The sequence below is a fragment of the Dendropsophus ebraccatus genome, chromosome 2, assembly GCF_027789765.1.
Source record: "Dendropsophus ebraccatus isolate aDenEbr1 chromosome 2, aDenEbr1.pat, whole genome shotgun sequence".
NCBI lineage: Eukaryota > Metazoa > Chordata > Amphibia > Anura > Hylidae > Dendropsophus > Dendropsophus ebraccatus.
In genome coordinates, this window is record NC_091455.1 from 177,461,054 (window position 1) to 177,473,197 (window position 12,144).

Here is a 12,144-nt window from a genome sequence, read left to right on the forward strand (position 1 = left end):
GTTTAGACACTGCAGTACCACGACAGTACTGCAATGAAATGCCAACATGTTTGAACACAGACAAAACAGGATAGCGTGGACAGGTAAGTATTCTTGTGTGAACTTGCTGAACTGCACTAAAACAACTAAACGCCTGCAGTGCGTTTAAGGTGCAGTTTAAGGTTTGGTTCAGATAAACTCGAACTTTTCTTTAAAGTTTGTTGAAAAGTACAGCGCCACCTCCTGTAACAGACAAAGGTGGCAGCAGAAAGCAATGTGTAAGACTGGAAAAAAACACCACTTCCTGCAGGGCATACAGCTGCTGATAAGTACTGGAAGACTTCAGCTGTTCTATATTTTAATATTTTAATCATTGATTTTATAAAGATGGATATTACAAAGATATAAACATGAGTAAGAAACAGAAAAAGTATAGTAATAAAAAAAAAAAGATAACAAGGCTGTCAATCCATATGTATCTATAACGGACAGAGTATATGAAGGACAAAATAAGACTGTTATAATACATTTAATGAGAGATGGAATTAGTCTATATATGAGTGTTGCATATTAAGACGAATAAAAGTCTACTTATTGTCCAGGGGCTCCACATGTCGGTGTATTTGGAGGATTGGTTTTGTATAAGATGTATTTTGTCATACATACAGGTTGTATTTATTATATTTATGACTTCATGGAATGAAGGGATTTTATCCGATTTCCAATGCCGTGTTATAGTTTTTCTATAGAAGTAATTTACAAATTTGTCTAACTTTCTAACACCAATTGATTTAGGAACAATTTTAGGGTACGCCTTTATAATAAATGTCCACAGTGAACATTATGTTATTTCTAGATGCCAAATTTGACACAGTAAAAGATGTAACATTCCCTCGCTTCATCAACTTCCATTTTAATACACCTAAAAACCACATACATCTAGAAGACACAAACAAAGCCTATGTTTACCTGTCCATGGTTCCCTGGTGTCCTTCTACAGGTCTCTGGTGTCTTCCTCCAGCCCGAGCAGCTTACTGACTGAGACAGGACAGCACCACGGCCACTGATTGACTATGACATTTCAATCAGGAAGTAAAGGCAGCTGCTATCAGCGGACACCAGGGGAGCGTGGACAGGTAAGTATTCTTGAGTGCGCTTGCTGAACTGCAGTAAAACAACTAAATACCTGCAATCATTTAGCTGTTTTTGTTAAAAACTTTGTTGAAAATTCCAGTGCCTCCTCCAGTATCTAACCACTCCATCCCACTGTGCGGCTGCTTCTGGGTTCTGGGACTGTGACATTGCAGGAGGCCCCTCAGCCAATCATAAGCTGTATCAGTGTCCTGCCTCAACAGTTGATTGGCTGGGGGGCCCTCAAAGTGTCTCTGTCGTTATAACTTTCAAAGTCTAAATCAACAGTAGATGTGATATAAAGCAATTTTGCAATTTACATTCATTATTTTTTTTTAGTTATCATGGAAAACATGGCACTTCCTGTTCTGAAACAGTCAGAAAACAGGAAGTCCTGTGTATCCCAGGCCATCTGAGCGCTCACACAGAGAAGGCAGTCATGTGACTGATGGACACATTGAGCTGTGACTCTCTGTACTGGCCGGAATCCCTGTGTTTAGTCTGTTTTATACAACCAGAAAATCTGCCTTCCGGAGACTGGACCTGGATTTCTGGTAAGTACAGCTCTGTTTTACAGCATGATAACAACAACAAAAAATAATGAATGTATATTGCAAACTTGCTTTATATCACATCTACTGTTGATTTAGATTTTGAAAATTATAACGACGGTGACACTTTAAACATCAAGGCCCCAGAACCCGGCAGGGGCCGCACAATGAGTGGTAAAATTCCAGTGAAGCCAGGGATATAGGTGTGCTTTATTATTTTCATATAACCCATAACTGGGCAGATGTCAATTTAAGCCAGTTTGCAAAAAAAGAATGAGCACAAGCGTCATCTCCATAGTGTTAGCCTACTGGAAGGACCACATCCCATACAGATATACATTTGTACATGCATTTATGAAATACCAGGGACGTTAGCTCTTTTCCCATGCAGAATTTCACCCTGATCCCTCGCTCTTCATTCCTTTATGCACTAAAATGAAAAAAAAAAAAAACAGAAAAAAAAGCTAATTTTCTTCCCCCTTAGTAACTAAAGCTGTTTGTGTCTAGGATTGAATGTTGTCTTGTCATGTGCTATTCAGATGTATACATATTTCCATGCAACAGAAGTGAGATGAATACATTACATCTCATACATTCCAACCTGTCATTATTTATTCAGTGCTTTTTATCTATGGCATATGTATACAAAAAGGAGAAAACTTCTAAAAGCAATCAAAGAAAAATTTCCAAAGAACTATAAAAAAAAAATGTAATGCAAATCACTTACCGGCCTACACAGTGTCCTTACATATATTCTTAATATATTCTTGTTAAGTGGTTTAAGCATCCTGTGGAAATTCATGTCACTGTGAAACAATAGTCTCTGTGGGGAGACTGGAACATCTGTGTTGAATAACACAATGGAAAGTGGTTGTCTTCATTCACACATTACCAGGATTAAGAAACACAATCTTATGGGTGAAGTATCTTATGTCTTGTTTTAAGGTCAGTCATCTAGACGGCGTGTCAGCTTAGAACTAACATACCTGTTGCAGCTGTAAGCATTGAAAACATAAAAAAATCAACACACAATTCTTGATGTCTATATTTTAATGTAATTTTGTGAAAGTAGTTTTAGGTGTCAGAAAGTTATACAGATTTGTGAATTACTTCTACTTAAAAATACTTCCAGTACTTATCAGCTGATGTATGTCCTGCAGGAAGTGATTTTTTTTTTTTTTTTTTTACATGGTGCTGCTACCTCTATCTATTTCACTAACTGTCCAGAGCTGGAGAGGTTCTCTATGGGGATTTGCTACTGCTCTGAACAGTTCCTGACATGGACAGAGGTGGCAGCAGAGAGCACTGTGTCAGACTGGAAGAATACACCAGTTCCTGCAGGACATCAGCAGCTGATAAGTGCTGGAAGAATTGGGCTTTTTAAATAGAAGTAATTTACAATTAAAAAGTTTAATAGTTTAATAGTTTCCATTCTCACCAATAGGCCTAAAACTAAGCTGAAACTTCTTGTTCTGTCTGTAATTATAGGCGGGGCGGGGACTGCTTTCCAGCATTAGGCTGGGTTCACACTACGTATAACACCGGCCGTTCTGTGACCCGAACGGGTCACAGAACGGCTGATGCTACTGGAGATGATCCCGGCTGGTACTGCAGTACCGGCTGGATGATCTTCATTTTTGGTGAATTCGGATGCGGGCGCATATGTGTGCGCCCGCATCCCAATTCACCACTGCTCACAATTGTTCACAATGTATTAATTGGTTACAGGACGACCATTGTATGTTGAAAATATTGTATGTTGAGACCAAAATTCTATTGAAAACTGCCCCAGGTGAAGAGCAGCACAGGACATGTAGTATCACACTATACTGCCTGAAGTGCCTACACAACCAACCAGTGCAGGCACTTCACTAATACTGGAGTTTTACCAGTAAAATGGCCAGTTTCATTGGTTGATCATCTAGTTATTTACATGTGCCGCAGATCCTGACTGTCCATAGCATTGTATGTTGAGTCTGCGCTCAAGTTATGAGGGTCCAGAAAGGACCATTGTATGTTAAAAATATTGTATCTTGAGGCCATTGTAAGTTGAGGGATCACTGTACTATGTGTATACGCTCCGGACGGGATTCCATTCATTCACATACAATGTATGTTTTGTATAAATCATGGCCATTGTTGCAATTTGCAAAACATACATTGTGTGAAGATAGCCTTAAGGCCCTATTCCATGGAACGATTATCGTCCGTATTCGGCCGATAATCGTCCTGTGGAATGGAAGCCAATGATCAGCCGACATCGTTTATGTCGGCTGATCGTTGCAGTCGTTTGTTTTTCAACATGAGGAACAGGAGCGGCGGCAGCAGACTGCCGCTATCTTCTATGGGCTGCCCAGACCATCTAGCGATCACCCGTGCCGTCCCCCCGCAGGGAATAGCGGGGAACAAGAAGCAAACAATTGCTAATAGCACTCGTTTGCTCCTCATTGTCGCCCCGTGGAATACGGGCTTTACAGTGAAAGCTGTTACCAGTAGATAGAAATTTCACTTAATGATGTCCACAGCTCAGCCTCCCCCACCCAGTGGAACGATCAATTCAAAGGTCACAGACTATGCTCAGTAACATTTTCTATTTCTTTTAATTAAAAAAAAAGAAAAAAAAAAGAAAAAAGCATTACAATTAAAAAAGAACATATTTCAGTATGTCACAGCAATCAGTTAAAAAAAAAAATCTATATTTTCTATAAAAAATGTCCACACTGAGCACTCTGTTATTTCTAGATTCTGTATTTGGCACCTAAAGAGACTGTCCCAGCACAGTAAAATATATAACATACTTCGTCAACTTCCATGGTGCATGCCTCTACCTTTTTCCTCACTTGAAGGAGACAGGCTGTGTTGCAGGGGCTGGTCCTGTACTGTGACCACTGCCTGTGAGCAAAACCACATTTGCATGCGGTGGCCAATAATTGTATTTTTTTTATACTGAAAACCACATTCAGAATCAGTTAATTTACATGTTAATGCATAGTAGTATGCATAGAATATTTTCCATGTAATTTCATACAGTAATAGAATTGTGGTTGCCTGAAAAGGTGATTCAGTTTAGTGGGTAAGTGATGAAATGTGTTATATAGAAGCATCTGAAAAGATGAATATCATGGACTATAGGCTTCCATATCCCTTAATACACGTGTCGGGACCACTTCTCATCTAATACTACTATAGGTTTTGGGTAATGATGGTTTTAGTCATTTGCTTTGATAATTGGTTGCTTCGCTACTTTATTTGACTACAGAGTATTACTATGTATAATTATATTTAATGTCGTGTTCTCAGATGCACTTTGTATTTTTTTAACCGATTCCTATATGAGTTTCAAATGAGCGTTCGGATTGGTACATTTTTTATTATACAGGAAATTGCCCTGCTCATATTAAATCCCATGCAATATTAATTTGTTTTTTTGTAATCGTGATATTACTGTGATCTTTCAATTTCCAGTAGTGTTTGGTACTAAAAGGTTTTAAGATTGTTAAATGGCTTTTGTGAAGTGCTTTGAGTCTACAATTACAGTTGCCGAATATGTTTAACTATTTAGTTAATGTTTAGAATGCATATTTCATATCCTCATTCATAGAGGCAGTTGTATTTTATTGATATGTCTGAAAAAATTATGTCCCTAGGAGACCTCATTGCCTTGTCAACCTCACACATATCATTGAAGAACGTGTTCACTGTACAGGGCTACTTGTCACACTTACACCTCCAGAAAGTCAGTTGTACGCACAGGGAAGGATATCAAGACTGCACTTACAGAAAAATATTCACTTCTCAACAGTATAAACTATAAAATACAAGCAAATGTTATAAAAATATAAAAAAAAAAATTCTAAAAAAATACCCAATGTGGGGGTGGGAGGCTGCAGCATGAGATCGACTGAGTATTTACCAAAGTACAAAATGTATATGTATTGGTGCCTGGCAAAGGCCTAAGTAGAGCACAAGGTGATATAGAGGCTGGCCTGTGAGAATATCTACAAACAAGTTAGGATTGATAACACAGCGATGGCACCAAAAATAGAAAAGAGGTAATCCAATATAGTAAAAGGTCAAAGTCCCAGAGTAAATATAATAACTACAAAGAGCCAAGTGCTTTAGATTATTACTCTTTATATATAAAGAAAAAATCTTCAGTGGCACTCACCATAAATCTTTTTCCCCTTTATTGAAGTATAAACACGCTTTAACAGGAAAACATGAGGACGCTCTCCCCCGGCCTACGACCGTTTCACGCCTCTCCGGCGCTTTCTCAAGGCATGTCTTGAGAAAGCGCCGGAGAGGCGTGAAACCGTTGTAGGCCGGCTGAGAGCGTCCTCATGTTTTCCTGTTAAAGCTTGTTTATACTTCAATAAAGGGGAAAAAGATTTATGGTGAGTGCCACTGAAGATTATTTCTTTATATATAAAGATACGTATGGACTACTATAAGTAGAGCACCACCTACACCTGGCGATGAGGAAGTGTCGGTTTGCACCAAGACTTATATGCTGGGACTTGTAGTGCCGGTCATTTCCTAGTGTTGGACTATAGATTATTAATGCAAGTAATAAAATAACATATTATCAAGATACATACAAAAGAACATAGGTTGTTCCCCCCCCCCCAACTTCAACACGTGTTTCAGGATTATAGTCTGGATGTCACCAACTATCAATGCAAGGGTCATATTATCCAAAGTTTCAAATCTACAGCAGTGAATCCCTTCAGATGACTCCTAATTGCATAGATATTGTGTGTGTGTGTCCCCAGTGTCCACCACTAAGCCTGTATATGCCTATGGTGGACACTGGGGGGGGGGGGGGGGGCATGGTCACATGTTCCTTCATGTCGGCCATCTTATGGACAGACAACCCAGAGTAGGGCAGCACAGCCTGGAGGAGGAGGGCCTGATTTTAGCTCTATGAGGCACACAGTGAGCTGCTGTCAGTACATACAGTGAGTACACTTACTAATACTATACACTGAACTATTTGTCTATAAAATGGCTAACCCCTTTAAGTCATCCAAATGTAGCTGGTGATGCTGTATGCAATGCAGCTTCCACTTAAAGGGGTTATCCAGCGCTACAAAAACATGGCCACTTTTGCCCCACTCTTGTCTCCAGTTCAGGTGTGATTTGCAATTATGCTCCATTTACTTCAATGGAACCCCACCCCATCAGGAGACAAGAGTGTTGCAAAAGTGGCCATGTTTTAGTAACACTGGATAACCCCTTTAATATATTTGCTGAGCTAGGTACTTAGTCTGCTGTGCGGGAGCAGGGACGTCTGCCTTTGACAAGCTTCTGGACATACTCGGCATGGCCAATCACAGGACAGTCTGAGCAGTTGCCAATAGCTGGGGTGATAATCTTCACTAGCTTACCTTGCTTCTGCAATCCAGTAACTTTATAGGCCAGAAAGATGAGTTTTATGGGTATGCAAATTCCTGCTATCTAGGCATGGACTCAAAAACAGGACCATAGCTCTCTGCTTGTTTCTAATCTCCCCTCTCTTATCCCCACAGAGTGTGTTGACAGGCAGACTAGTTACAACCCAGTCTCCGCCCAGTGCCTGGATAGCAGGGATTTGTATACCCCACGCACTGCTTTAAAGGGGTTGTTCACCAATTTTTTTTTTCTTTCAAATCAACTGGTGCCATAAAGTGCCAGAGATTTGTAATTCACTTCTATTAAAAAATCTTAAGTCTTCCAGTACTTATCAGCTGCTGTGTGTCCTGCAGGAAGTGGTGTTTTCTTTCCTGTCTGACATAGTGCTCTCTGTTGCCTCCTCTGTCCATGTCAATGGAACTGTCCAGAGCAGCAGCAAATCCCCATAGAAAACCTCTCCTGCTCTCCAGACTGGAAATAATACAACTTCCTGCTGGGCAAACAGCAGCTGATAAGTACTGAAAGGCTTGAGATTTTTTAATAGAAGTAAATTACAAATCTCTGGCACTTTATGGCAGCAGTTGATTTGAAAGAATTTTTTTTTGGGTGTATAACCCCTTTAAAACCAATCTTTCTGGCAAATAAACCTTTCTGTCATCTATCTGGCATATAAATAGCAATGGCAATCCGATTGCATTGCCATTACTTCTGCAAGTGTAACTGTTATTCCAAACAACTTTGCTAAAATCATTAGTACAAGCAATCATAAGAAACTCTGTAATAAATTTAATTAAAGGAAATCTGTGAGCTCCCAGGCCCTACCTGAGGTGCTTACAGTGTGCTGTAGTTTGCAGTCCCCTAGTGAGCATGGTGCTTTTTGGTAATTTGTTTGTGGAGTGGATTAGACAGAATCTCAGGTCTCCTACTGTAATAAAGTTTGGTGTCTCACTAGGGGTGTTGCAGTTGTATACACCCTTCGCAAAAGTCTGTACTTATTGTATGATTATTGTGGTAAAAGCAGTACTAAAGTTCACCACTAGATGTTGCTATATTATGTATGTGTATATGGAAGCTGCACAGCTAAAGGATTGCAAAGGGTTATTGTTTTTGTGTGTCACCAGAGTCTGTAGACCAGTAGGATTTCTGCTTTCTTCTTTCCTATCATCTCCCTTTTCTTTTCTCCTGTTGCACTCTTTCACCCACTCACAGCGCACCTTACACGATAGAGAGGAAGTAAGTCACATGGGTGGAGGAGGAGCAGTGCCTTTTCGTTCTGGACGCTGTGGAGAAAGGACACAAGCCAGATAGCTCTCCACAGTGACCCTATCTGGGCCCTGGCCCTCTGCCAGGTTCCCATACCCCAAAGCTAGTCTTAGTTAGTACCCCGCATGGGAAGGATGCAAGACAGTATGCCTCTCACAAATTCACTCCGAAGCACTATGCAGTGTTAAAGCCTCTTAGGAGAGGACTAGCAAGAGACAACCTCAACCCACGCCGAGGACAAGGAGAAGTCAATGCAGGACAGTATCCATAACAGAGCTAAAAAACTAGGAACTGGTCCAAGTGGAGCAAAGTTGCAGTAGCCTATGAACTCCATCTCGCAGCGCGGGTGTCAGCCAGGGAACCCTCAGCATTTCGCTCATCCCAGGTAACAAGGTCTGGAGCACGTTGGTGGGGAGGGGTGAGGGCGCCGGGAAGGAGTGCGTTGGTGGGGAGGCGTTTGGGCGCCGGGAAGGAGTGCGTTGGTGGGGAGGCATTTGGGTGCCAAGAGGGAGCACATTGGTGGGGAGGGGTGTGGCCGCTGGGAGGGGGCGCGTTGGTGGAGAGGGGTGTGGGCGACAATAGGGAGTGCGTTGGTGTAGAGGGGTGTGGGTGATGGGAGGGAGTGCGTTGGTGGGGTGTGGTGAGGGCACCGGGAGGGAGCGCGTTGGTGGGGAGGGGCGAGGGCACCGGGAAGAAGCGCATTGGTGGGGAGGCATTTGGGTGCCACGAGGGAGCCCGTTGGAGGGGCGGGGTGAGGGCACCGAGAGATAGCGCATTGGTGCGGCGGGGTGAGGGTGTCGGGGGGAACCCAATGCTTCCTTCGGCTATGCTCGTTATAAGACATACAAGAAATACAGTAGTGAGGGTAAAAACACACAATACACTTCTCCTTTATCCCACTGTAAAAACCTGAGTAAGTTACTTTACCCAGGTGCATGAGAAAACTTAGTGGCACACCTGTGCTGGGACACTACACTTATACCTGTTTCAAGTTATTGGGACTTCTTAATATGCAACACCTGCACTATGCACACAAACCCAAATTAAGAAGCCAAGGGTCAGTGTATTCAGGAGTGGCCAAAATACCACTCCTAGCCACCATGACAAGGGCCTCATTGTAATGAGTGCAAGAGCTACTCTTTACACAAGGATCATCTGAATTCATACTCTAGGGATCTAGGGCAGTAAAGGGGTTAAGGTCTGCTATTCTGGGAATCTAGGACAGTAAAGTGGTTAATGCCTGCATCCCTGGTGGTCTGACACAGAGAAAGGGTTACTGCCTGTATATCTTGTGGTCTAATGCAGAGAATGGGGTTATCGGCATGCCGGGTAGTCTGGAGCAAAGAAAGGGTTATTTATACTCTCTCTGGTGGTCTAGGGCACTGTAATTGTTTGCATTGTGGTAATCGATGGTGGTGAAGAGGTTAATGGCACCATCCCTGGAAGTTTATGGCAGCAAAGAGGTCAATGTCTGTATCCCTGGTAGTATAGGGCAGGGAAGGGGGCAAGGTTCAAGTCCCTTGTGGTCTAGCACATAGCAAAGGTTATTCCTGGCAAAGAGTGTAGATGGGCACTATGTTCCACCATATAATCTCCCACAGAAAGTAGTTTATTGTATCAGGGATCTTGTCACTAATTCATGTTGCCCTGGTGTAAACTATTAGAAAATAAGAAATATGACACTGGTGGACAATACAGTTGTGTCATCCAATAATAAACCATCCATGATGAAAAAAATAAAATAAAAAAATAAATACTACTATTAAAATCAATTTATTTACAAGTAAAATATATCAGACATCTTTAGTCGGTGAATATCATATAATGGAGACCAGAACTTGATGATCGGATGAACATGAGTGTTGTATGAATGATGCTGCACTATGCAGATTCCCAGATCCTCCGACCTGCACGGTCTATTACATCATTATATTACAATGGTTGATTCTAGGAATACAGTGTAACTGAATAATATACTGTAATCTTCATTCTACAGCCTACCATAGGGGCCACGATGGTTCCCTGTATTACTAGCTGACCATCCCCAGCAAAAACAGCTAGAAAGAACAATATATATTTATTATAAAGAAGGATTTGCTTCTATAGTTACGAATGAAACTCAATTCACCTCGAGCAGCTGTTTCTACCGAATCCGACAGTCCTGACAGTGATCAGCTACGTGACACAGCTACTTGATCAGCGCAGGAGAGATGTCGACTCTCGGACATGGATATGAATGCATCACGGTGTACAAGTCCCGGTGTGCTCAGGTGTGTGACTTTTTCCTCTCTGACACTTGACCCCCCCCTTAATGAAACCTTATGTAAGCCATTAGCCGAGCAGATAAAAAATGGCGTTAATGCTCAGACAAGAGCGTCCGCCGCGCTAGCCTGCATCAGTGTGTGCTTCATGTAGATGCTGCCAGTATCAATGCCCGTGCTCGTGTTGTGAAACTGATCCACAATTGTTGGCTCAGCCAGCCTCTCCCTCTCTCTATTGAGTTGCTATTTTTAGCAAATCCTACTCGTGTCGCCACGGGCTGTGATCACATCTTTCTCTCCCTCCCATCCTCACCCATCCTTTCCCTCTCTATCTGCAGATTTCAAAACATCATTGAGTCTTGTCTCCAGCTCTGCAGTGCTCCTGTAACCTGGGATCACAAGCTGCAGCACTTAAAACTACTTTACCTTCTCTCCCGCTCACTCCTTCTATATCCCTAGTCTCCTCGGAGAACATGGATGATGTGGATGCGTTAGGAAGTTCACTAACAAGCTACTGAATAACCAGAAAGGTACGTTGTTCTATGTTATATAGCACAGCTCAGGGACTGGAACTGTCACAGTCCGCTCCTACTAACCCTAGTGACTGGACAGCACCAGCTTATTGCATGGACGGTCAATTGGACTTTGTATTATATTGCAGCAACAGAATCTACAATCTTATTTAGTTCCTTTGTAAACCTTATCTTATTAAAGTTTATTATTTTTTTTAGTATTTTTTGTTGCAGTATGAAAAATTTATATGAATTAAAAATGATCATGTTTATTTGATGGTGTCCGGGTAGGAAGCCTGTAAGGTAACATTTGTAGTCTAAGTCATACACTCAAGAATGGTTCTTTCTAATGTCTCACAGTGGATTTCTATGGCCAGGTAGAGCCTTATACTGTAGCTGCTGATCATTTGAATCGGTTTCAGGATAAGCATTGCAAGTTGTATATAAACTGTGACCGTAACTGGTTCGAAAGTCCCCAAAATAAGAAAAAAATTAGGATGAAGGAAAAGTAATAAAATAACTAAGGAAAAAAAAAAGAAGAAGCAAATTTTTACATATAAAAGTCACAAACTCTACAACAACATGCAAGTCACTTTGGGGACTGTGTATCAAATAAAAAAATTAAAGAACAGAACATGGCACAGGTAAAGAGGTAAAGAGCACTAAAGTACCGGTACTGTGCATGGGTAATGGTAATACAGGTGCTTTACCAGTACAATGGCCATGCTGATTGGCTGGATCACATGCCCCAAATTTTTACTGTCTGTAGCATTTTATGTTGCACATTACAATGGCCTAATGGCGTATATTGAAAACATTATAACGTGAGGTCACTGTAACTCGAGAGACCACTGTAAGGAGGGAAGAAATGCATTGTAGGGGGGCAAGGGATTAATAACTACTTGTTGTTCAATGACATCATACCCCGCTTCATTGGCTTAGTGAAAAACAAATCAATGCTCAGGCCAAAGAAAGGCAGCAGTAAGTGATATGTGATCATATGTAATTAAATCTTCCACTAGGGAGCCACAGAGGGACCAGTAGGTAGGAAACAGG

General features: G+C 41.5%; 1 protein-coding gene across 3 annotated transcripts in view; it reads left to right on the forward strand.

Annotated features, from left to right (window-relative positions):
* The first annotated feature begins 10,884 nt into the window (after nt 1–10,884).
* HDAC9 (histone deacetylase 9) overlaps nt 10,885–12,144 on the forward strand; it is a 385,669-nt gene continuing 384,409 nt past the window's right edge. For 2 of the 3 annotated variants that reach the window (XM_069958804.1, XM_069958805.1), the window contains exon 1: nt 10,885–11,106. The gene's annotated coding sequence lies outside the window, so the exon portion shown is untranslated. The remainder of the gene's footprint in view (nt 11,107–12,144) is intronic. The other variant, XM_069958806.1, reaches the window with a different exon arrangement.